Source organism: Suricata suricatta, chromosome 10, assembly GCF_006229205.1.
Source record: "Suricata suricatta isolate VVHF042 chromosome 10, meerkat_22Aug2017_6uvM2_HiC, whole genome shotgun sequence".
NCBI classification, from domain to species: Eukaryota; Metazoa; Chordata; class Mammalia; order Carnivora; family Herpestidae; genus Suricata; species Suricata suricatta.
The window spans coordinates 43037463-43064306 of record NC_043709.1 but is presented as its reverse complement, the minus strand read 5'-3'; the positions used below and the strand labels follow the sequence as shown (position 1 = coordinate 43064306).

Below are 26844 nucleotides of genomic sequence, written 5' to 3'. Positions count from 1 at the left end.
GTTTTGAACTACACAAATACTCCTTTTTTTGAGAGAGAGAGAAAGAAGGAGAGGAATAGAGAGAGAGATAGCACACATGCACACAAGCAGGGGAGAGGCAGAAAGAGTCTGAAGCAGGCTCAACACCGAGAACAGAGCCCAACATAGGCCTCAAACTCACAACTCTGAGATCACGACTTGAGGCAAAATCAAGAGTCAGTCATTTAATCAATTGAGCCACCCAGCACCTGAATACCTTTTTAACCACTAAATTTTGTGGTGGTTTGTTATGCCAGAATAGCTAACTGATACACCTTGTCAAATTCATACTGGTGCTGAAAATTATCTAATTGAAGGGCATATGTTCCATTTAAGAAATATCTTTTATTTAATTTTGTGTACTGATGATATTTTCTTTTTTAAACCACTTTATTTAAGTATAATTAACATACAACACTCTGAACATATTTAATGTATACAACTTGATGAGTCTGGAGTTTCACATTGGTGAACATATCATCACAATCTATGCCATAAAAATACCCATAATGTCAAAAAGTTTTCTCCTGCTCTATTATTAGTAGTATTAGTGATAAGAGCATTTAACATAAGATCTACTCTGACATTCAGTTTTTACATATATAATGTAGTATTATTATCTACTGGCCTTATGATATGTTTTCTACTTCTGAAATCTTATTATTTTTTTATTGCTCCAGAATACAACTTTTGGGTTAATGTCACATTTTGTTTACATAAAGATCATTGTAGAATCCTGTTAACTATTTCTGCTTTTTATCCTACTGTTAAAACCATTTCTTCAACAGTAGAATAATTTCTCATCCTGGCAAATAGAATGTTTTGCCTCTTTGATTTTAATCACATTCTTTTCTGTTGTAAAGACTTCATCACCCTCCTCTCTTGGCCACTTATGCTTTGCTAAGCCTTTAAAATGTGTTCAAATTGTTGCCTGTATGTCTTATCTTGTCTACTTCACATCTTATTTCTATTTATTTTCCATTGCCAATGTCATGGTAAATAATATCATAGGTCTATTCCATCTTTCCCTTTCCCGGATCCCGTCCCCTATGTTTTCAACACACATTATTCCTTTCTCTCTAGATCTGCTTGCTATGAGACCAGATCTTTTTCTAATGCTTTTTGAAAAATGTGTCTTCAATGAAAATATTTATCCTATATAGAATGCCTGAGATCTGATTTGTATCTTTTAGCTATATTAGTTCTCTTGTGAATTTTGTATGAATTGCATTATCTGAGTACTTACTTGCAGCTACATAACTCAGATTCTATTTCCCCATACATTTCATGACTCTGCTTTAGGCTCATGATCAACCACTGAAAAAAAAAGCTATGTTACACAGCCACAACTTGCACATGCAGAGTCGAGTCAGGTTCATAAGAATTAAAGAGCTCTGGGGAATTGATAATATACAATAGAAAATAGAAAAATACATGTGGGGCATAATGGTCCATGTTTCATTCCCTATTAAACTTTGTTCATATTTCCCCCTGATGATGGTAATGTTAGATTCAGTGAGAGTCATATTTATTAGCTAGCACACATCAAAAAATGCTGAGGACTCATAAGCTATGATCTTAATAGTATCCAGAAAAATGAGAGAATATAATTAGATAATTCTTCTTGTACTGCTATGCTAAGAGATTAGACACCCAAGAGGACAGTTTGGATGCTAAAATATATATAGGGACTTAGAGAAGAATATTGAAAAGAACAAAGGTTCTGGGAACAATTAGAGTGGCTCCTGTTGCCAAGGAGATCCTAGGAATAATTATTATTATAACATCTTTTCAACAGGAGGAATTATGTCCATGAGTTTTGGATCTCAGAGACTGAGGAGGACATAACTCTTGCTTCTGATTACCAGGACATTATGATGGAAGGTACTATAGGGATTTTGGATAAAAAAAAATGATTAACAGAGGTTCTGATTCTTTTAAGCTGATGGGAATCTCAACAAATATCTTGCAATTCTGGTCTTCATTGCACTCTAGAGAGTGAGTGAGGGGTGATAGTAAAAGAAAATAGACTGCTGGACTGGACTTCAAGATTCTCAGATAAGAACTGCTCTTACAATTTACATTTTTTGCATATTAAATTATTATACATAAACTTAGTTTATTTTGAGAAAACAATATAGTTGAACAGTATCTTTAACTTACACTCACCTGATTCATACTGGTATATAGGAATGGTAAACTATAATTCCATAAAAAAATAATTAATTAAAATAAAATTTATGCAAATAAACATAATCATGATTTAATTTTTATAAACGGAACTTAGGTCAAATTCTAGGTAAAGAGTAAATGATAGGAAATAATAAAGATATTATTTTTGTTGATATCAGAGTTGAGTATATTATTAAAATCAGTATTGGCTTATAGGCAAAAAGAAGGCTTTTATTATGTTTTAAATCATTGTGTGTTTGCTCAAACCCTCAAAGTAAAATAACTCTGAAGTAGAGAAGCTGAGATTTAGCATTATCACTAGAGTGAGAGGATGAAGCCAATGTCATCACAGTAATCTAAAACTGAGTAAACAAAATTAGGAATAAAGATTTTGTGCTCTAAGTGGTAATTAGGGCCTCTACGTTTTGATTACTTCATGAAAAATTGAAAATGAGGAGTGGTGCAAGTTTGAGAGGACCTAAAAAAATTGCAAATAATGAAAATGCTTCTGGTAGGACATCAATTTACATGTTCTGGTTCTTTTTTTTTTTTTTTTTTTTTTTGACCTCAAAGTTGTTTATATCTTCCTTCTCCTTTTACTCACCTCTTCATACCTGGGTCCTTGGAGTCCCTGAATCTTTCCAGTCTCCTACTCTACTTCTTTCTCATGTATAGCAGAATATTCTTTTTAAAAAGTTTGTTTATTTATCTTGGGAAGGTGGTCAGAGAAAGACAGAGAAAGAGAGAGAGAGAGATTGAGAGAGAGAATTCCAAGCAGGCTCCACGTTGTTAGCACAAGTCCTATGTGAGATTTGATCTCATGAGCCAGGAGATCATGATCTGAGCCAAAATCAAGAGTTGGATGCTCAACCAACTGAGCCACCCAGGCTCCCCTGCAGCAGGATATACTTGACTTGTGCATATTCCCTTTTGGCTTCTTAGCCTAATGGGTGGGAGAGAGTTCTACTATTTCTCTGCCCAGGGAATACATTGCAACTTTAGCAAGGGTCTTCAAATGAGAGAATTTAGTAGCACAAAAAAATGACAAGACTGGTGATGGGAAAGGAGGATTTCAAGCAGTGTTGTGGAAGTCAGTGAGTTTTGTTGTTGTTGTTCTTGTTGTTGCTGCTGCTGTTGCTGCTGCTGCTGTTGTTGAAAAATGAGGTCTTGAGATATCTCCCAAGTTAGACCTCATTGGAGCAGTTGCCACCAGGTTGGCATTGTCTCCACAATGTCTCCATATGAATTTATCTGAGATGTGCAACAGAAGTCTGTGGACTCCTGATAATGTCAGGACTAAATAATAATCTCTTTAAAAATTTTTTTTAACGTTTTTATTTTAGTTTTGAGAGACAAAGCATGAACAGGGGTGGGGGAGAGAGAGAAAGGGAGACAGAGTCGGAAGCAGGCTTCAGGTTCTGAGCTGTCAGCACGGAGCTTGACGCACGGCTCGAACTCACAAACCGCGAAATCTTGACCTGAGCTGAAGTCCGCCACTTAATCGACTTAAGCCAACCAGGTGCCCCAGGACTAAATGATAATCTTGAATTTAGTATACGATTATGATGTCTTTTAAAACACAATAAAAAATAACTACAAAAAGCATATTCAAGACTAACCAGGGAATATACATCATATTTTCGAAGCATATAAAGTGACTCAATAAGATGAATTAGACCAGTTAAGAGGTCATTTCTAAGCCTAAATATTAATGTGAAATATGACTTGTGCTGCCTTAACCTTATAAAGTGACCTTATATCCAACAGAGCAGTTTGATTTAGGGTATGGAGTTTGACAGAATGACTTTTAAGAGTCCTGGGATAAGCTGGTGTGCTAATAGTTCACATGCAATATTCAAAAGAAGTTGCTGCTCCTTGAATGGTAGTTTACTGTCTCCTCTAGCCCCTGTTTTCAGGTTTCTAAAAACAATTTATCATTTATTTTCACTTTTGTAGAAGCAAGCAAGATAGTAAAAATTGACAATAATTCCAAAATTCTAGTGAAGGGCAACATTTCAGTATACTTATTTAAAATTTTTTTAAATGTTTATTTATTTTTGAGAGACAGAGCACGAGCAGAGGAGGGGCAGAGAGAGAAGGAGACACAGAATCTGAAGCAGGCTTGAGGCTCTGAGCTGTCAGCACAGAGCCCGACTTGGGGCTCGAACTCACAAATACGAAATCATGACCTGAGCCGAAGTTGGCTGCTTAACCGACTGAGCCACCCGGGCGCCCCTCAGTATATTTATTTATATAGGCATAAGATACACATTCGTATGGATTCTTAATTTTTACTTCAATCTAAAAGTATCTTTACTTTGAAAAACTAAGTAAGTATTGTCTCATCTATCTTTTCCTTCTAAAAGAGTTACATGTTCAAAGGCCATGTCACATCCCCAGGAAAGGTAACTGCTTAAGAGTTGCAGGTGTTACTACTGGTGTTAAAACAGGACCCCAAGAAATTAACTACATTATTAAAATGCCTCAGTGATTAAAACAAACATCTAAGTGAAAGTATTTATAGGTCCTGCTGATGAGTTTAACAGTGTTTCAAATACTCATGTTTAACATCTGTGATGTTAACTAAAGTTTTCTAAATAAAAGTCTTACAAAATCATTCTCAATCACTATGATCTAAAGTAAGTATTCATTTTCTGGCAGTTAAAAACATCCTCATCCTTCATATCACAATTATTTTGATATATTCTGCTTTAAGAAAGCTAACATAAACATATATATTTCAGGATAATTGTCCACATTTTAAAAAGCTCTTTCATACAAAGATTCATGATCACATTCTTTGAAGTAACATGCTCCCTCAGCCCAGTTAAGTGCTGGCTTACACATCATTAACTACCTGATAGAGAGGAAAAGATTGGGAACAGAAGAAAGAAATTTAGAACCAATATAATGGAGTCACTAATAATTGAATATAAAAACAAGCCTTACCTGAAATTTATAAATTGAGTCAATGAGAAAATATGTTTTTAGTGTCTGGACAATTTGAGAGTGACATCAATGATACGATGTGAAGTATCCCCCTGCCCCTCAGCCCTCGGTCCGTTTTCAATATTCAAGAGTCTCTCATGATTTGCCTCCTTCCTTCTCCCTTACTCTTTTCCCCCTTCCCCTCCCCATGGTCCTCTGTTAAGTTACTCTTGTTAGACCTATGAGTGAAAACATATGATATCTGTCCTTCTCTGCCTGACTTATTTCGTTTAGCATGACACCCTCGAGGTCCATCCACATTGCTACGAATGGCAAGATTTCATTCTTACTCATTAGTAGGCTTTCAACTTATTAAACTAATTTGAAGTAGGCAAATTGTGAAATATTTTTGTATATAACCCTCAAATCAACACAAAAGCTAACTATACTTTTTTTCATTGCATAATTGTCAGCAGCATTAAATTCAGAGATATGAGTTGTTATAGAGGCCTATGGCAACTTAATACTCCTACAATCACAGGGCTGGGAAACGCAGATCGATAGCACACACCAGCTATAATCAACATGCAGACTAATGAACAGGGCCATATCCACCAGGGAACACTAGAACAAAGACCAGTTGAGCATTTTAATTGCTAAGTTGCTGCGAAGTCTCAATTCCCCATCAATCTCCATCCATTATGACCATTGATGCATAGCAGACATTAAGAGAAAAACAATAACATAATGATTCATAAGTGCTAGGGTGCAAACGAGTGGTTAGCTTTGGGAAAATCATGGCTGTGACTATTTTGTAGCTCAAAAGATCTGACACATTATTTCTAATTTTCATTGTTCCCTAGACCTGACCTGCCTATATTTAATATGTTGGTTTTAATGAAACTAATAGCACAGCAAAAGGTTAGTTGAAGTCTTTTCCCTAGCTACCTCAACATTGGTTTGAATTGTTCCTTTAACTAACTTACTTAGAAAAATCACAGCCAAAGAAATTAGAAATAAAAAAGGACTTATGAAATCGCTCAACATATTGTCATTTAGTGAGGGCAAGATTTTCTCACAGTATGATCATGTATCATTTGTGGAACTATAACTAGGTACATTCTGTGCCCATTGTCTTTATTTTCATTAACGTTGACAGCTTGGTTCAATCTTGGGGTTTTAAATAAATCTAGAAGATGACCTGCACGTAAGCCATAAGAGTGTTTCCATATCAGGAAGGAAATTTCCCATGTCTGCTTTGTATGGTATAGAAATAATTACGACATAGGTACAGCACAGTATTGGAGACTGTGCATACATTCCTCTCATATCTACAACAACTTTTTTATAAGTGAACCAACTAGAACTTGACTTTCCCAAGGCACATTGCTAGGGTACAAACACAGATCGTTCTGATTCTAAAATTTCGCCATGCCCTCTACATTTGCTAGATCCTAGACATTAAGTCTGGACTGATTTCTCTCTGGGGTATTTTATTAACCAATAAACTTAGAAATCTTTGGTATTCCTACAGAATACACATACAGAATATCAACCTACTATCTTCTGAGTGATGTTAGATTCAGGAACTTTTCACTTCAGAGAAGCCATCTCTTTAGCCTTGTTTTAGTTTACTTACCTTGAGTATCTGTTCCTTCACTGGATGGACTTTCTAAACAAGTTACTGCGGTTGCATGACCTTAGTTGAATGGATCCTGCTTGGACAGTTAGAGCATGTCATTAAGTTAGGATTTAGGCAAATTATATCTTAATTTACATGAGTTTTCTCTCTTACAGAATTCTTCTTATAATATTTTAGTTTGATCCTCAGGTATCAACCTTAATTGGCAATTTTAACTGATTAACTAATTAAGATTTAATTTTCAAAATTTGAAGCTGAAAATCACAATACTGAAATAAATGTTCATGTTTCCAAACAAAATCTTCTGGTTCTAGTATAATGGTCTTGCCATGTTTCACAAGTCAATTTGGGACTTACCACTGAATGGTCTGTGGAGAAGAAATGACACCCAAACCAACCATTCTTGAATTCATCCTGTATTGATCCTCCCTCTGCTTCCTTTATTTCTCCAAGCAATGGGGAATTCTAACTTTCTACTAAAGCTTCCTTACCAGGAGTCCCCACTATTAGGATCAGGTTATTTCCACACCCCTGAGGCTGATGTTCAAATTGGACCCGGTAATGGTGCAGGGATCCTGTACAGAAATTAGTAATCAGGAGACTTAAATGTTAGCTCAGGTTCTGTCAAATTTTTGCTTTAGGACCCTGAGCTAGTACCTTAAGTTTTCTTGGTATTGTATTGTTCACCTATAAATTGAGAGCATTTTTAAAGTTCATGCGATCTCACTTAATTCGAAGTTTGACTTAGTTGTGAGGCTACGTATATGTTCTTATTTTTACAAGTCACTTTTTTTCATTTATCTCTTCTTACTACTTTAAAAATGTGACCCTCTATATTTAGAGTAACTTGGGATTTACATATCTTTTAAGGAATTACTTGCATCTCTGTGGGCCGTGTGATGTCCTCCTATGTGCCTCTCTCTCCTAGGCTGGAGTGCTGGTCATTTAGGATGGTTAGTAGAATTATCATATCCTGTACTCCCTATCTTCAACCTGAGAATCACTGAACTATCAACACCATCTCAAGCACTTTCAAACTATGGATAGTTATAGATTATTTTCCAGACTGGGTACATGTATTTTCTATACTCCTGTTTTTAACCTAAAAGTCTCTGTCCTCATGGCATGTGCTGGGATGTGCTACAACTTTCAATTAAGAAACAGCTGTGAATTTAATTAATGGGCTGTTGGCCCCCACCCTTTTCCAGGTCATTAATGTGGAGGTTAAATTATATCAGATTAAGTTTTATCTCAAGTTTCAGGGGAACCTTTTGAAAAAAGTTCCCCTATAGAGTTTCCATTTATTTGCATTGCTTTAGAGAAATTCGTGATATATGGTATGGAAAGTAATTTGGAATATGGCATTTGAGATGTTAAAGAAATATTTTTGATAAGATCACGTTTTTAGTTATGTTGTATTTTTAGATATCTCTCCTCTGATAGGAATTGTAATCTATGGTCCAGTGGAATACATACTTTGGAAGAAAGTATTGAGTTTTCATGTGGAATAGATAGACTATGCAACCAGTGGTATCATCCCCAACTTTCTACAAAAGATCATTTCCATGGAATATCAAAGAGTCTGAGATAATTACCATGAACCTGTGGGAGGCAGGAAGGGACTCTGGTGGCAAGCATGTCTAATAATCAGTGAACTATCAATGCTAAAGTGTATGCTATTAGAATTGCTATGTTGGCTGCACATCTACTTTGTTAAGATGAAGAATTTATGTTTATGGTTCTCTTGTTTATGTCTAATAATACATGCACACATATAAATGCTGAACAACGTTGACAATGGGGAGAGCAATTAACCAACATATCAACTATCTTCTTAGATTGCCAGAGCAAAATAAAGTACAACAAAAAAGATATGACTATAAGTGCAGGTTTATAGCTCTTTTCCTTCCTAAAACATAACTGGAGATTTTAAAATGGGGGGAAAATCCTTAACCTCAAAACTAAAGTAAGTTTTTTCTTCAACTTACATTGCTTGGACAACTTGCTAAATATGCTTTAATTTGCAACAAAATGAAGGCAGACTCCAGGACATATTAGGGACCTTTCCACAAACACCCTCGCCTACACAGACAACACATAGAGTATACTTTTCAAAAGAACCTTGTGGTGTTTTAGCAAATGAAGGATTAATTGGGTGTGGGACAAGGCAGACAAGGGAAAATAAGGAATACTCAGTTTGGAAGCTGCTTTTCTGAGAGCATATTAATGTCATGCTGACATTTCAATGCAAGGACTTCAAATGAATACATGTGACCAGAACTTTCCATTGGTTTTCTTTCTGTCTTCACTCTCTAATAATGAAAAATCAAAGACAGAACTGGCCCCTTACTCAGAATGGTGATATCTAGCATCAAGGGTTGCCATAACAAATATCCACAAATTGGACGGTTTAAGACAAACAAAAACTTAATTCTGTCACAGTTTGGGAGGCCAGAAATCTGAAAACAAGATATTGGCAGGTAGGGCTCTGTTCCCTCTGGATAGAATCCTTCCTAGCTCCTGGTGGTTCCAAGTGTTCTATTGTAGTTGCCTAAAAGCCAGTTTTTGCCTCTTTTTTCACATGGCATATTTCTTCCCCCCTCTCTCTGCCTCTTATCAAGATAGTTGTCATTGGATTTAGGCTCTACCCAGATAATTTCATCTCAGGGATGGGTTCATCTCAAGATTCTTAGTTATCTATGCAAAGATCCTCCCTTCAAATAAGGCGCCATTCATAGGTTCTTGAACTTGTCATTTTGAGGCCACCATTTGATCCACTACAAGGGCACAAAGCAGGAGAATGATAAAGAACTTTCTAAAGCCACTTTAAAAACTAAAGACCAAGAGCCACAAACTGCCAGGACCAAAGACATATCCATGACAAATTAAAAGAATCCACATCTTTCAAAATGAATTTATCACTGAAGTGATCAGTTTGTCCCAGGACAGGAATCACATTTGTAAGTTACTTTAATTGGATAGTACATGTTCATGTCTCAATAGGCAAAGCAGGATGCTTTGTCAGAATTTTAAGAAATGTAGAGCACAAAAAAATGCCTCCATATAATACTATAACTGTAGGTGTCGGTGGTCTCAGCTTCTGCAACTTCTCCTTAAGTTACTGAGTAAAAGAAAACTTAAGAGCCAGGCCTCCAACTCCAAGTTGAAGGGGAAGAGACAAATGATATTCAGGTAGAACAGGCCATGGAAGTAAGTGGGATATAGCTACTCTATTTTGAGTAAATAGCAGATGCTTATAAATTTGCCCACATTCAGAGATACGTAAACGAAGATAAATTCACCCCAAGATAGAATCTAAAAAAAAACACCTTATTATAACAAAGAAGGAGAGCAACATAGCCTGCAAAGGAAAAATTGGAGCTCAAATTAGTAGAGCATGTACCTCCATATATTTTTTTAAAAGTTAGATTCATTCAATTCAATAAAAATGTATCAAACACCTTACTTGTAACAGGCACACAGCAGTGATTGGTATGAGAGCAGTGAATAAAAACAAAGAATCCTACTAAATTTGAATAATAGAGTTAGATAATAAATAAGAACAGACTAGGTTTGACAGAGATAAGTGCTAGGGAGAAAAATAAAACAGAATAAGAAGAAAGAGAGTGACAGGGTATCATTTTAGATGGCATAGTCAAGGTAGAGGAGAGGTGGCTCACACTCTCAATGGATGGAGTGAAAGAAGAAATGGAAGTTAGGGTAAAGGAAAAGAAACAAAAAAGACTTAAGAGTATTAAGGGAAAACCTAAAAAGGCAAATAAAACATGACATTATTTTACTTAAAATACAATTAGGCATAGGAAGCTGCTTTGTCAGTATTACAGACAACTGAATAAGGAAGGTAGGGGAGAGGTTTTAAAAAATAAGCCCAAATGGGGCACCTGGGTGGCTCAGTCAGTTAATTATCCGACTTCTTCGGCTCAGGTCATGATCTCAAGGTCCGTGGGTTCAAGCCCTGAGCTGGGCTCTATGCTGACAGCTTGGAGCTTTGGATTCTGTGTCTCCCTCTCACAATTTGTGGGTTCGAGCCCTACATTGGGCTCCGTGCTGATGGTGTGGAGCCTGGTTGGGATTCTCTCTCTTTCCCTCTCTCATTGCCCCTCAGCACTCTTTCTCGCTCTCAAAATAAATGAATAAACTTAGAAAAAAAAGAAATTTAAAAGGGGAGGGCACCGACAGTGAGTACATGCCCCGCGGTTCTGCAAATAGATACCAACTGAGGCCTAAGTTCCCTCCAGCTTTAATGTTCCTCCTGGCGCTGGGGACTTGCACTACTGCTGAGGCCAGGGAAATGTTAGCGCCAAGTGCGAATTTCAGCGTAAAGAAACATTATCCTTAAAACTTACTTACATACCTATTTATATATGCAACCTTAATGCTCTTCTCCATCCCTAAATGAAGTAAGTGTCTTGCAAAACACTGTAAAGATTCATTTAAAGTTTGACACTAGTTGAGGGCAAGATTGGGGTCTTTCATATATTTATCCCCAGGACAGACATGACTCAGCATGTTAGAATAAGTACTGAGGAAGTTAGAGCTATCAAGTACGTCAAGTAATGGATGAGGAAGACAGTACTTTGATTTTTACTTCAAAGCATACTCTCATACACAGCTTCATTTTGAAGGACAACATACGTATTAAATGCCTCACCTCTGCAGTGAGAAAATTGCCTTCAAATCCCCAATCTGCCTCTTACTAGATGCTTAATTTAAGGCAAATTAATTTTACAACCTGTTTCTCAGTTTCTTTATCTGGAAATTGATTGTGGGAAACGTGGCACATCATAAATAATAATCCTGACAACAACCATCTATTATTTTTGTTTTAAGCTGAGAAAACAGACTCAGAAAGGTTTAGTGACCTGCCAAATGCCATTCAGCAAGTAGGTTACAGAAGAAGGACAAGAATCCAGGTACTCAGATGTCTATTTTAGCTTTCTTTACACATTGCAGGGGAGGTAGGGAAGAAGAAGGAATCAGGGGCGCCTGGGTGGCTCAGTAGGTTAAGCCTCCGACTTCATCTCAGGTCAGATCTCACGTTCGTGGGTTCGAGCCCCGTATCAGGCTCTGTGCTGACAGCTAGCTCAGAGCCTGGAGCCTGCTTCCGGTTCTGTGTCTCCTTCTCTCTCTGCGCCAACACCTCTCATGCTCTGTCTCTCTCTGTTTCAAAAATAAATAAAACATTAAAAAAATTAAAAAAAAGAAGAAGGAATCAACAGTGGCCATAATATTTCATATGTGCATGAAGGACAGAATCTCTATTTTTAAATGTCACAGAGGGATGAGAAGGTATAAAAGCTTTTGAGGGGAGGAATGGGGAAAGATAATGAGCTCAGTTTCAGGAAAGCTGATTTGAAATGTTGCCACAAGATAATAATGAAGATGACCATGTCATGCTCAATGGCTTTTCATTGCGTTGACAGTAAAATCTAAAACTCTCTCAATGGCCTACAAACTCTTGTATTAATTGTGTTATGTGTGTGTATATTGTGCTATATCCTCCTTCTCTGACCTCCTTTCTCTTTATCTTATACACCTTCATTTTTCCTGCAATTCTAAGACTATGTCAAGCCTATTGTTTTGTTACAGTTTTGCACTAATTACTCTCTCTTTCTAGAATTTTCTTACCCCCAATTTTTGTATGGTTTTCCATTCATTTTATGCAGATGCTCTTCAAAGACTATCTCCTCCAAGAAGTCTTTGATTATAACCTCTCTCTAATAGCCACTGCCCCACCTCATCACTATTTATTCACCTTATTTTCAGAGTGGTGAGCTCTAGCTGAACCGTACATCAGTTTGTGCATGTGTGTGTGTGCAAACACAAGAATGCATGTGTCTGTCTTTTCCATTAGACTATACACTGTGAGGACAAGGGCTTGGTCTTGGCATTACCAAATTCCCTTACCTTTAATGTCTGATGTATACTAAGTGACCAATAACTATTCATGCAACATATAAATAAATGAATAAATGAGTGGCACAAGCATTTGAGACTAATAACCTGCATTTAGATTTAGTGTGGTGACTGGAATGTCTCATTTATGGCTTACATTTTTGCCTTCCTTTTGCTTGCTTAACTCATACAAGAAACATGTACACCCCTGCTGTCACTGATCGATCTTTTAAAGTATTAAAATGTGTACCTCGCGTAGGAAGGAAACAAAGTGGCATAACATCACACACAAAAAGCTAACAAAATTTAATTCCTTTTTAATTTCCTGTGTGTGTGCATGTGTGTGTGCGTGCATGTGTGTGCACGCAAGGACATTCTATGTTTAAAAAGTCAGGACTCTTCTACGTTAAAAACAAATGGGAAATCTTTTAAGTAGAGATTGGGTTAAAATTTGTTTGTGAATGTGAAGTTGCATTTTCTGCTTTGTCTGCTCTCTTTAAACAGGACTCAGCTCAATTAGGTTACCAAACACGAGAGCATCCCCAAGGTGTCTAAATATAAGCTGCAGCATTTCCTGCATACTTAATTCCTAAAAATAACTCAATAATAGTCACGGTATTCACACTCCCGGATCTACTGTGTGCTAGAAATCTTGCCATCATGATATAGCAATAGGAAAAAAAGTACTCCTGACTTTCAGACATGTTTCAACATTTACAAATCTACAGCCCAGAATTTCGTTTTCCTTCTTTCACTAAGGGCTCGCATATATTCAGAATCTAGATATTTATTTTAAGAAAAAAAATTTCAAAATACTCCAAGAGGGCAAGAACAGCATCTGTCTTGTTCAGAATTTATCAAAAGGCTTGGCATAAAATAGGTTTTAATGAATGTGTACCTGATGAATAAATGAGTGAATGTACAGCACATGAATGAATAAAAGATTTCAAAGTTTAAAAATCATTTTTAACATTTTGATGTTTGTACTATCCCCTTGTTCTTTTAAATCTCCTTTCTTTTATTTTCTTTCTTTTAACCACACATTTTAAATTTTATTGCACCTGTGTTTTTATTGTACCACATCACAAATGTTTTAGAAGCAAGAAATTTATACCTCAATCAAATTTTTTCCTTTTCTGCTTCCATCCATATTTTTATGTTATCAATTATTTTGTGTGTATTTAGTATCCTATGCTTTTTAATACTTTATGAGAATCAAGTTTAAAATTAGCCTATCATAAAATTTCTGTCCTTTTAAGCTTATGAGTATCTTGATTTAGTTATCTAGCAGTTTGTCATTGCTTGTACATGTTATTGAAAATAACTATAAATAGATAGTTTAGTGGGCATGATAGCTTCTCAATCATTACCTTGAAATACTCAAAGTAATAAGTTCAAATCTGTTAGCTCCTTAATTTTAGTATTACTGCCACCCGACCTACCTAAGGAGTATTTGACTCTGAAATACAGATCAGGAATGATTGGTATTCCTTTGTAAATATTTTCCATAGTGACAATAACTTCTGACTTCACAAAAGTGTTTCCTCAGGCATGTGAAAGCAATTAAAAACCCACATACTTGAATAATCCAACATGACTTAAAATTCATGATAGAAATTGTTAGGTTGGGGAAATACTGAAATTTCAACATAATGTATATTTGGAGATGTTTGTCATATCAATTGTAAAAACATGACTCTAAGACACTCAAAATGAATCTTTTTTTAGTATCTATGCTCAGGCCATGTATTTAGATTTTCAGGACCTCACTTGACTGCCTTCTCATCCATAAGCAATGGTAACTGGTGGGGGGGGGTGTACAGTGGCATCCTGCCCCTTTGAGCATATTTCATATTATTGGAGGAGACAACTGACTGAAAGTGGCTGGTTAGTTCCCCAGGAATTTGGGCCCAAAGGGCATCTGTATTTTTTTTTTTACCACAATGTACACAGAGAGAGTAAAAAACAGATAACAGAGATGAAGAGGATGTTCAGATAGAGTTATGCTCCCGTGTTGTTTCTTTATATTAATTATCTATTAAAGGGTAATAAATTACTCCCAAACACAACAATTTTATGAAATGTACATCTATTACCTTATGGGTTTTGTGTGTTGGAATCCAAATAGGACTTATCTGGTTGCCTCTGAGACTCTCACAAAAGAGCAATCAAGGTACGGGCTGTGGATACAGTCATCTCAAGATTTGACTGGTGGCAGATCCACTCCCAGATTGTTCATAGGGCCGTTCACAGGACGAAGGTCCTTTCTGGTTGTGGCCTGAGGTCTAAATCATTGCCACATGGACCTCTCTATTGTGCTACTCGCTTTCTTTAAAGCTGCTTTCCCAGTACTGGGGCTTGGAAGGAGATTGAGAAATGTGTGGAACCAGGCATACATCACAGTCTTTTTGTTGCTTAATCTTGAAATTTATATCCTATGACTTTTGCTGTATTTTAATCATTAACAAAAAAGACGACAGGCTCACATTTATGAAGAGTTGGTTATCGAAGTGTATGAACACCAAAATGTGAAGATCAATGAAGCCTATTTTAATGACTATCCACTTTAGGTTACCCTCTAGACCCCAATGATTCATGTCCCTATCACATTCAGAAGATACTCAATATCTCTTAAAGTTCCTCAAAAGTCTCATCTTATTCCATCAGTTCAAAGCCCAGAAGCACTTTATATAAATCAGGTTCAGGAGCAAATGAGGATCCTCAGATAGTTTCGTAAGTATATCTCCTTGGGTATAGCTCCTTTTATCCATAGATCTGTGGAACTAAAGAAACAAGTCATCTACCTACACACACCAAACTTAGAGCTACTTATATCCCCCTGAGCAATAGCTGGGAGAGAGGGAACAAGAGGGAGAGAGAGTGATCAAGACAGAAGTCATAGTATTTTTGTAACCTAATATTAGGAATGACATTCTGTCACTTCTGTCATATTTTATTCACTAGAAGTGAGTCACTAGGTCTAGCCTACACTCAAGGGGTTAGGATTAAAAAGAGCATGAATACTGGGAGGCAGGGATTATGGGGACTCACTTGCCTACCCCATCTTTTTGAGGTATTACAACATTTCATCTTGGATAACCCTGAGACACTTCAGGCTTTTAAAAGAGTTTCCATTTTGTTTTTCAGTTAGCTAACACTGATTGCCTGTGCTTGAAACAGATGTTATTCAAGTCCAACCTCTTTGTTTTTATACTGGACTTTTCTTATTCTTTCTTTGCATTGCTTTAAAAGTCAGAATTTCTTGGAGCATCCAGTATAGGTTGAATTTTCTCATTGTCAGAAACATTCTACCCAAAAATTTTCTTTTCACAGTCCTAAGTTACCTCCTTGTTACTGCATAGATTCAAACTATTTTAACTGATATTTCTGCTCTGGCATTCTTTTGTTTGTTCATTTAAAGATAGAAATTGATCTTATTCTGATACTGTTGCCAGTGATAGAGGAAAAAGTACAGACCAGCTACAGACACTCAGGTCCACTCTGACAAAAAAGTAGGAGAAGATCTAAAGAGCTGGGGTATGGAGGGGGATGGTGCCTGGGTGGCTCAGTCAGTTAAGTGTATGACTTCAGCTCAGGTCATGATCTTATGGTTTGTGTGTTCGAGAGCCCCATTGGGGGCTCTCTGCAGATGGCTTCAGATTTTGTGTCTTCCTCTCTCTCTGTGCTTTCCTTGCTCACACTCTTTTTCTGTCTCTCTAAAATAAATAATAAAACATTAAAAAAATTTTTAAAGAGTTGGGGTGAGTGGAACCTAATCAATCTGATTTTCAGTTGGTTTTACTCAAAGGAAAAATAAACTTTGTCCTGCCTCCATGACAGGAGGTAGTTGTGCACGTTGGAGCACCAAAGTTAGGCTCCTGACTTCCCACAGAAACTGTGAGAGAGGGGCACTATTTTCTATAATGATGACATTTCAGAAGATGGCTCCCAGATTCTTTAGCAAGTTGTGGCAAATGGCTTTCAAAAAAAACCTTTATGACTCAAATGGACAGGGAGAGAATTTACAATCATGAGTCTTATAAAGAAAACACTCAAGAAAAAGGAAGTCAGAGGCCTAGAGTTAGAAGTCTAATGTTTATTCAAGTGCAGGGGAATACCGAGTCTGTCTTGGTTTTCACTAGAGTTTCTGTCCCTATCCAGTTATTTGCTTTTTTCCCCCTCCCCTATTCATTTCCCTGTCACATTTCCAGTCTATTTTTGTGAAGCGGTGTCCTTGCTGACTATGTGCTTTTCCACCCTGAGACAAGAAGGCTAGAGAGGGGTAACAGGTGGAGGATTCCATTTTCTAACCTCAGGCAATAACCCTTCCCTTGGAGAGTAAATCTTTGTTATGGAGAAAAACTAAAATGCTTCATTCATATGGTACTCTTCCTTTCTCCCTGCCAGAGCTTCAGGGGGATCTTTTCTGGAACTCCGCTATGAGAATCTGGTGGGTTCCTTGAGGGGAAGAGCTCAAAAGTTTGAGACTTTCCAAAGGCTGTGGCTCCAAATTTTTCAGTCTCATTTTATTCCATATTGAGCCTCTGGCAATTCATCAAAATTGCCATTTAAATATTTGTATCATTTTATGACTTCCTGCAATTTCTGTTTCAGGCAATCAGTTCTTTGTTTCTGAGTCTCTGCTTTCTCCTTCTGGAAACATTTGATTCCTCTGGTTTCTATGACATCCCATTCTCCTGGATTAACTCTTGTTTTTTACTATTATTTTTTAATGAGACATTCTCCATTTCAATGACCTTTAAATTTCACATATATTAGGATTCCATCTTTTCTTCTGTTTTCTCACTAGATAGTCTTCGAATGAGTATGCCCAACATGGCTTCAATGACCATCCTAAATTGAAAACTTAAATCTAAATCTCCACTCTACATTACTATCCACACAAATAGTTACAACTACTTATTCAAACTCTCCACTTGATATCTCACAAGCATTTACAGTATAACATGTCTTACACCAATTTATCCCCATTTTCAAAATCCTTCTTTTGTACTTCCTAACTTGGAAGTAGACACTTGGAAGTCATCCTTGATTCTATCTTCCTTATCCACACAACACATGTCTAATTCTGTTCCCAATCTTGTCAATTTCCCCTCCATAACCTCTCTCTTTCTATAACACTTTACTTCAGTACAGTACTCCCCCCTTTTTTAAATAAATCGCTATCATTTTTCATGTGATATAGAACATAAGAAAGAGACTAAGAGTATAATGATCAGAAAGGGACTAAGTGGTTTTGAATCTTGGTTTTGCTTCTTAAATCCTTACTAGCCATGTGACCTTAGGGCAGGTTGCGTAACCTTTCTGTGATTCATGATCCCCCACTGTAAAAGATGTGAAATAATGTTACTTATCTCACTAGGTTTTTGACAAAGTTAAATGAGATAATGCAAGTAAAACATTTAGATTAAGGTTAGACTCATAATAAACATAAGGTCAATATAAGTTATTCCCAGAATTAGCTGATGACTGCAATGAACTCCTGAGTAGAACCTTTTTGTTGACCCTTAGTTATCAGTCTAAACCATTCTAACACTGCAGTGAGGTGCAGATTCAATCACACCTTCCTTCACTGCAATTAAAATCTTTCAATGGTTATAGATTACTCTCTCAACCAAAATACTTAAGCTGCCTTACATATACCTCATAATCTCATTCCCACTTACCTTTCTAGAATATATGCCATCACTCTTTCTGATCCTCACAATCTGAGACCATTCATTCATACTGAGTCATTACACTCTTTCATTTCTAGGCCTTTGCAGATACTGCTCTCTCTGCCTCCCCTAATTTTCTTCCTTCTACTTGATGGTGTAATTCCTTTAATGCCTTGGGTTTGAGATTAGACATGCTTTTCTCCAGGAAATTCTTCCCTAACCACTAATATGAGTCTATTTCCCCTTATTAGCTTCTTATAACACACCAGAGTCAATCTTATAAGGCTTTTCTATTTACTTTTCAGTTTACTGCACAGATTTAAACTTCAGAAGGGCCAAGACTATGTTTTCATTCATCATTGCCTCTCCAGTGCCTAACATCATGCCTGATATGGAGAGGGCCCTCAACACACATCAGTTGAATGAATTTCCAGGCAAGTTGCACTGGAGGGTTGTTGAGGCAGGGATCCAGGAATATGAGGGACTGGGGACCTACCTGGGAGAGAACTTACCCTAGTGTGAAGTTAAAGATATTGGGCTTAAAGGCAATAGGGTAGCAAGGGAGAATAGGGACCACTTCAAATACAGAGTAAAGTTAGTGAAAATGTCATCTGGCCCAGTGTCACAAACCATAGCAAGAGAGGGAAATAGAAAGAAAGTAAGATTGGTGGGGGGAGGGGCAATAAAGAAAATAAACTATTTACTAAAATTTCTGAGGAACCTGATAGCATAAGGGCCCAAGAAAATTTGTGACAGAAGTTTAGTTAACAACCGACACTTTAGCAGGGACATGGGCCATGCTGTTTTGCAGACGTCAGCTCCCTGGCTCTCTGGCATCAGAGGCCTCAGCACACACCCCAGGAGATGTCGACAGCAATGCCAGGGCCTCTGGTGTGCACTAGCTATGGAAATAATCTTCCTTGTTTTGGCAGACACAGAAGACATCTGTGCAGCAAGCTGGGCCAGAAAGGAGTGGACTGGTCGTTGCTGCAGGATAACCAACAAGGCTAATCTTGCATCTCCTTTGATATATCCCAAAGGTATTTCTGGAAATGTCTGGAGAGAATCTGTGCATGAAGATCAAGAGTATAAAAAGCAGCTGGGGGCAGAGAAAAATACATTTTTATTTTTGATGATTAATACGAATTTAATTTTCTCTCCAATGTGCTATAATCTTTGATAGTACACACAATACCAGCTCTTTATGTATGTGTCTCTTCTTTCGATTCTCACTTGGATTTTCCTTTAATTAGTTAAAATCTCTTGTTTAAATCCCATATGTATGCTTGTTGTTTGAATGCTATGTATTAGTGTGTACAAGGTCATGCTGGAATAACAAACAACTACAAAGCTCTTTGGCTTATGGCAAAAAGTAAAAGAAGAAAAAGGCTTATTTCTCACTTATGTGTTGTTATGGATTATCTCTGACTTTATTCTACATGTCATCCTTATTCTAAGATCTAGACTGAAGAATAAACCCCTTTGGGGGATTTACTGTCCTTGTGACAGAGCAAAAGGGAAAAGACGCCATTTTGTTTCCAAGAGTTAGTTTCCCCTTTCTGTACATTTTAGTTGAAATGTGTCCTTTGATATGAGTGCTATCATGTTTGGCTTCCTCTTTGATGTGGCTGTTTTTCTATCATATTTTAATGGTCACTTAGGTATAATGGCAAATTCATAACCATGATAGTCTTAAATTAAAATGCTATGTCTTCAGTTTTTCTTGAAACTTTGAGAACTTCGTGGCCAAAACCCTATTTTTAACTGATTTTATATTTTTTAAAGGAACACATTTTATTCATTAAAATATCATAGGGCAATTTTTCTTATTAATGGGCATTTTTTCTTTTGTATGAGATTATTGTGTATGCTTCAAACTTTTTCAATATGTGACAAGTTTTTGATCACCAACTTCCATGCTTCCCATTAATTCCTGTGCTTCCAATCACTTCATTCCCATTGCAAACAGTCCAGAATATTATCGTTGTGTTGTTGTTGTTATTTCATATGTTAGGCAATAAAATGTTCTTAATTTAATTTATAAAAATAAAAGTCTCTTTACTTCCCTAAAATAAGGTACATATAACACCTGTGTGTACTCTGAAGAATTCTGATCACCAGAAACTTAGTATATCCATGAAAAATCTGACTTACTCCTTAAAAATGAGATTCCTCAATGTTTCCATTTATATATCCATGCCTCTGATGCAAAAAAAATCATAAATATTTAAAAATTCTCTGCATAAATTGAGTTTCCTCTTTTAACCAAGTAACAGAAAACTCTTATCTTTAAACAATAAGGAAATTATATAGACTAATATAAATGGAAATCCTTAGGTAGGACTGGTTCAGGGTAAACATATGTATACCCTATGGTTATCTGACTTCTCTTTTCTTGTATTGCTTTATTCTCAGATCGCTAGCAAGGGAGGCACAGATTTCACATCCATACATGATAACAATTGCAAGTTGAAAGGTATTGTCATTTCTGAAAGTCCTTTGGTGGGCAGGAGGAGGAGAGAAATTCCAAGAGGAACTTAGAAGCATTGGGAAAATCTTTCTAGTATTTTATTGGCACAAGTCAGGTCACATATCATTCTTTAACCAATCACTGGAAGAGTTATGTTATTATCCTTAATAAAATCAAGCACCATCTGAAGATGGGAGGTAATATCAGCAGTCCTTTTGGCATATGACTTCACTATGAATGTGTGAGTACCAGTATAAAATCAGGGTTCACATAGAAAGGAGGAATGAATAAATGAAGGCTAGATAGACAGTCAATAATTACAATATTAAACTCATCCTGCTCTGAATGAGTTTACTCGCTGCCTTTTGTTGTTATATAAACTGATATGGAGGAAAAAAATATTTTTTTAGCAGATGTCAGAGAGAAAGAATGGCTTTCCTGTAAATGCTTAGGTCATTTCCTCTGATGCCCAGAAGGACTCTGCTCCTTGCACATACTCTCTTGCCTACATGATTCATAATTCTTGACAATTTCAAAACTACTTAGATGGTCCTATGATTACATGGCTACTTTGTTCCTTGATCTTCCTTCCTTCGGTGACCTTGTTCGATATTCTCGTGCCCATCTTTCCTGGGTTATCATTTAGAACTCTTCATTATCGAAAACCACATCCTGTTCTTAATCTCAATTTTAAGCATCCCTCTTTCTCTCTCATCACAACTGACACCTTTTTGGGTCTGACTTGTTTTCTTGTAATCCCATATCCAAAAACCATAATACTCACAGAGCCTCCAATTCATTGATTCTACCCTGTTATATTTTCTATCTGCCTCATGTATTTACTTCTCTCTTTAGTCTGCCTAAATTTCCTCATTGATTATTATTCCCAGTCTATTGCATACAGATTTAAATTTTTGTTTCCTTTCTCACTTTTTTACACCTTCTTTTTTGGTCAAAATATGATCTTAATTAAGCCAAATTTCCCCCTTAATACATGCCTGAATTTATACAACTAAACAAAGCTAGATGACTCCATACCTTTATTCCACAGCTTCGTCTCATATTAAAGTCCTGATTATTAATCTCAAGTGAGCTTTTAAAGCTGCCTGGGTTCAGTCTATCTATGCATTCCCAGTCCATTAACCTTTCTACTTTCTTAGATTATTATTTCACACCTATTTACTTTTCTTCCTAAAACTCCTAACGCTTATTCACTCTCAGCTCATGATCTTTCTTTCCATTTTAGTGAGAATGAAGAACCTACCAGAAAAGAATTACCATTGGAACTTATCACCAAATCTATTCATATAGGCATCAGAGTCCATACACAGGGACCCCCCCCTTTTTTTTTTACTGTGAAGACTATCTCTGCTCACAACAAAGGTCAACTTTTTCACTGGTGCACTCATCCATGCTCTCTTACTTTCCAAAGATCATCCTTCTAGCAAATTTTCCCTCTATTTTCTGTATCTGTTTATTTTCTCCCCATATTCCTACAAAGTGTGTTATTTTTTTTCAAAAAAATTATATTGATCCTACTTGCTCTATTGACTTCTATATCTGCTTCTCTTTGTGGCAAAACTCCTGAAAAGTGTTGTCTATTCTCACTGTCTCCAGCTTCTTGTCTCTCGGTTTCTCTTGAACTTACCTCAACCAGGTCTTGCCCCTCTTCACTAAAGTTGTTCTTGTCAGAATAACCAGGAACATACCACCCTATTGTCATATACAATGATTAATTCTCATTCTTCACCCTATTTGGTCTATCAGCATTGTTTGGCATGATATTGTTTAATCATTTTCTTTCCTTGGCTTTTGCATGCTTCTGGTTTCTACTTAGTGGCTGCTCATTCCTTGTTGCTTTTATTAGGTCCTCCTTACCTCCCTAACTTCTAAAATCTGAAGTGCCCCGAAGCTCAGGCTTCAAAATATTCTCTGCTCTATAAACTCTCAAAGCTCCAAATGTTTATCTACAGTTTAAATGACCTCCCTGAATTCCAGGCATATGTAGCACACTGCCTGCACAGCCTTCACAGGGTAAGATTTACGTTATAAAAGAGGTTTAGAGAATGGGACCAAGGGATGAAATTAAGATAAATGACATGCCCCCACAAAACTTGAGTAGAACTGAAAAAAAATCTCAATATGTGTGATGTGATCAGATATTCTCTAGAAACTGAAGAACTCGCCGTATTTTAAATCAGAGTTGGTTTGAGGAAGAACTAGATAACCTGTATTGTTAAGGGGTGTCTGACACCTGGGCCTTAGAGAGTTTTCTGAGATACTTTATCTACAGAGGGCATCTAGATGCCTATCAGATTAAAATGTCACTCTTAATAGAGCCCCTACTGCCTGCTCCTCATGGCTAATGGTGCAGGAAGTGGAGATTGATGTACTAGGAGCATTGCTGCTCTTTGGCAAAGAAACTGAAAGTCAGAGGGATGCTGCAGAAAAGCCTTTGGAACAATATATGATTGGATATTGAGTGCTTCACTTGGAGTCTCACAGGCCCAGTGTTTTGTGAGCTTATTAGAATAGATCAAAGAAACTCCTCAATGAAGTATCCAGCTGTACATTTGTGTTTAAACCAACCTTGACATCATTTTTTAGAAAACTGGAATGTGTCAAGAAAGGAAAAAGGGGATGTATCACACACCTGCTTGGGCTAATTAAGGGACCAAACTGACTTAATTAGCTGTAACTGGACTGCTATTGAAAACTTTATTAGGACCAGTGTTTGAGCTCCTGGTTGAGAGCTTATGCTAGCCAGGCTCTAGAGATTCGGACTGGTATGAAGAGGGAAAGAGTTCAATGCCAGGAACTTGAGAAGAAGATTTTGAATTGTGGTTGGAACACATGATTGAAATGTTGGTGGGGTGTAAAGCCTCTGAAGTATCAATGCAACAGAAATGAATAGAAAATGTGTAGAGCCCACCACTAAGAATTATATATGCTCTCAAAAGCCACAAATTCCTCGGTTTCTACAGCAGAATGTCTAACATCAATCAAAACATTACTCAATAATGCAGGTAGATGTGGAGACTTACATATCAAGTTTGTGGACACATATCACTGAAAGTACCTTAACATGGCAAGACTTTTGCATAGAGGCCCTGATGAGTCCAGTCTGAAAAATTATGTCCAGTTAGTGCAAGTTGCTGAAGCAGCTATTTACAATGAAGAGAATTATAGGCTCCAGGACAGACCATAAGGTCTCTCAATTTCTCACTGCTAGTAAAATTAAAGTCGAGAAGGGAAATAGGAAAGGCAGCACCCCTAAAGTAGCAATGATGGGATAGTAAGAATGGATGGGACAGATGGAATTACAATTGAAAGCACGGTTCAGATTGAGAGAGCGGATACTGATGTGGCCGTGATAATGCTCTCTGAGTCTAATCACAGAAGAGCAGAATCTCAGGGGTGGTAGCAACAGATCATCCGCCTTTGGCCAGGAAGTCCCTCCAAAGATACAAGGGAATCTAGTCAGAGAAAGCTAACTCCCAGTCAGCACAACGGGTTAAATGCTAGCAAACTATTTGCTAGCACACTAGCTAACAAACAGAGCAGCTGTAAATCCTTAGCATGTTGGGGTCCCACATTGAATGTGAGAATTGATTCAGAGAGAACAGAAAGGAGTTCCTAGAATGACATAAAGTAGAAAACAAGAGGTTGAAACAAGAGTGGGACCACTGGGAAGGAGTGCACCCATAAAGAAAGCTCTGACTTAATGGTCCAGCCATGAATGTTGGAAACCAAGAGATGGGCTGGAGTGATGGGCAATTTTAGTACATGAAAGAAATTTAACACTGGATAGTGTTAAAGGGTAAGAGATCATGTTCTAGAATACAAAAGGCCTGGAATAAGCCGCTGAAACGGGCAGGTTATATACATAGAAAATAGGGCAAAAGTCCCAGACTGCTGATGTGGTTTCTTTCCTTGTTGCCTCTGGTGCTTCCTAGGCATGAATTGTTAGAGATAAAAGCTGCCTCTGGGGAGGGAATAGAGGCAAAGGAAAAAAATCGCCAGGGTTGGAGATGTGTCCCAGGTAAAGAGAGGAAAATGTTTCATGCAGTGAAAAATGGGGAAACCAAGGGGTGGGGGTAGGGGTATGGGGGAGCTCCTTTAAATACAATGGCAGGTTTGCTGACAGCAGAAGAATGGGGTAGGCCTAGGAACCCTGGATAATTGTTGTGCATTCATATCTCCTAGAGGAGAGAGGCTTTCTCTATAAGGAATATGCTGAAAGTAAACTTTTTTAGGAATATGTAGCAATATTATGAAACTTTAATCCTTTTAACAACTGACATGAAAATTGCTAAGAAAAGTAATCTGCTTATTCAAGAGATATTTCATGTTTTTATCAGCTATGGAGTAGAAAACAACTCATGCTGGCACTGAGCTGAGAAGATAGAAGAAAGAAGAGAGGAGCTAAGCTTCCTACTCTAGCAGAAAAAGCCAAAGGAGAAACGTCATGTGGTGCCAGGGCCTAGTCATTGTGACATGTCATACACTGCACAGTCACCCCTCAGACACTCTTTCCAGTGTTCAATAAGCTACATGCTTTGTGTTAAGCTTTCTTCAGAAAGCTGGCATTCGAGCTGGTTTTGCGGTCAAGTTTAAATTCCAGTAGACACAAATGGTTTACATAGAAGTGGTGAGTGTATAACAACTGAGTAATATATAATTTTTATTGATGCATAAAATTTATTTTTATCTCTAGAGCATCATTAAAGAGTTCATATAGTTCTTACATATAGTGTATTTTGGGAAACACGTATGTGGAAACTTGGTAATGAAACATCCCATATAAATATTCAAAATGTTTTTGTATAGGTTAGTGATAAGTGAAAGATAAGTAAAATTGAAAGTTAAATGAAATCAAAATTATCAGGCATTCAGTGGCTTATTAATTAGCAACTGATTTCATAGCTTCATTGGAAGCAAAACTCAGCAACTAATGCTCACATTTATCTATAGAATAATCAATAAGCTAAATCTCATGTTTTCTTTGCTAGAAAAAGTATCAGTGCATACATAATTTAGAGTACATTCTCACTTCTTAGACCAAATATTCTTTCATCAGAGAAGAAATAAAAGGATTAAGGTACTGATCCTGTGTTTATTTAAAATATTTTGCTCATCAACTTGATATTTTGCTCATTATAATTTTTGTATTAATTTAGATTTAAAAATATTTTATTTAGTATTATTTATGTTCATTACTAAATTATTTAGCACCCTCCTAGATTTTGTACCTAAGACAAGTGTCTATGTCTTTATCCTAGTCTCTATCCTGGGTGACAGAAACATCATTATTTGAGCAGTGATTGCAAGAAGTCTGCAGCATTGGTACCTATATAGTTGGAGGAATTGCTTAAGATATTCTGGATATTTCCTTAATTATTTCAGATAAGCTCCATTTTTTGATGTGACCAGTACTAAGGAAAGTTAGAACTCCCAAAAGCCAGACTTGACGTACATCTGGAATAAAGAAGCTCTTAAATTATTGTGAGGTTGCACATTTCTTTGAAAGAATACCAGATGATTCATTTAGCAAGTTTAGAAAGTTTGCTTCTGGTCAGTGCATTGGAAAGGGGACGTACAAGCAATGGAGAAGAAATACTACAGACAGATAAACAATAAAAAACAAAAAACAAAAAACAAAAACAAAACCTCCTATTGCAGGGAGACAGAGGGTAAGGGCTTCAGTTTTGCCAAGGAGGAGAAAGAGGGAGGCTTTGGGAATTCATGCTTTTTCCTTCTGAACACTTAGTCCTTTCATCTTTTAGAATTAAGCTTCCTCTAGCTCTACCACTTTAACCCAACCAATAGTTTTCTATTATGACTCTTTATTATGCTTTTATATCTTCCCAATTTTCTACACAGTTCCATGTAGGCCCACATCCACACAATTTTTTAATTAAGCACAGAATCAGCAAGACACACTCTCTCTGCTTAAATTCCCTCCACCCAGTCTGACTGGCTTTGGGTGAAGTCATTATCCTGGACCTGAGATCGTAGAG

At 36.9% G+C, this 26844-nt stretch overlaps 1 long non-coding RNA gene across 1 annotated transcript; it reads left to right on the top strand.

Annotated features, from left to right (window-relative positions):
- The first annotated feature begins 25379 nt into the window (after window positions 1–25379).
- Window positions 25380–26328, top strand: LOC115303534. Its single transcript, XR_003914110.1, has 2 exons — window positions 25380–25475; window positions 26107–26328. It is a non-coding gene; the product is annotated as an uncharacterized LOC115303534 (long non-coding RNA).
- Window positions 26329–26844: the final 516 nt, after the last annotated feature.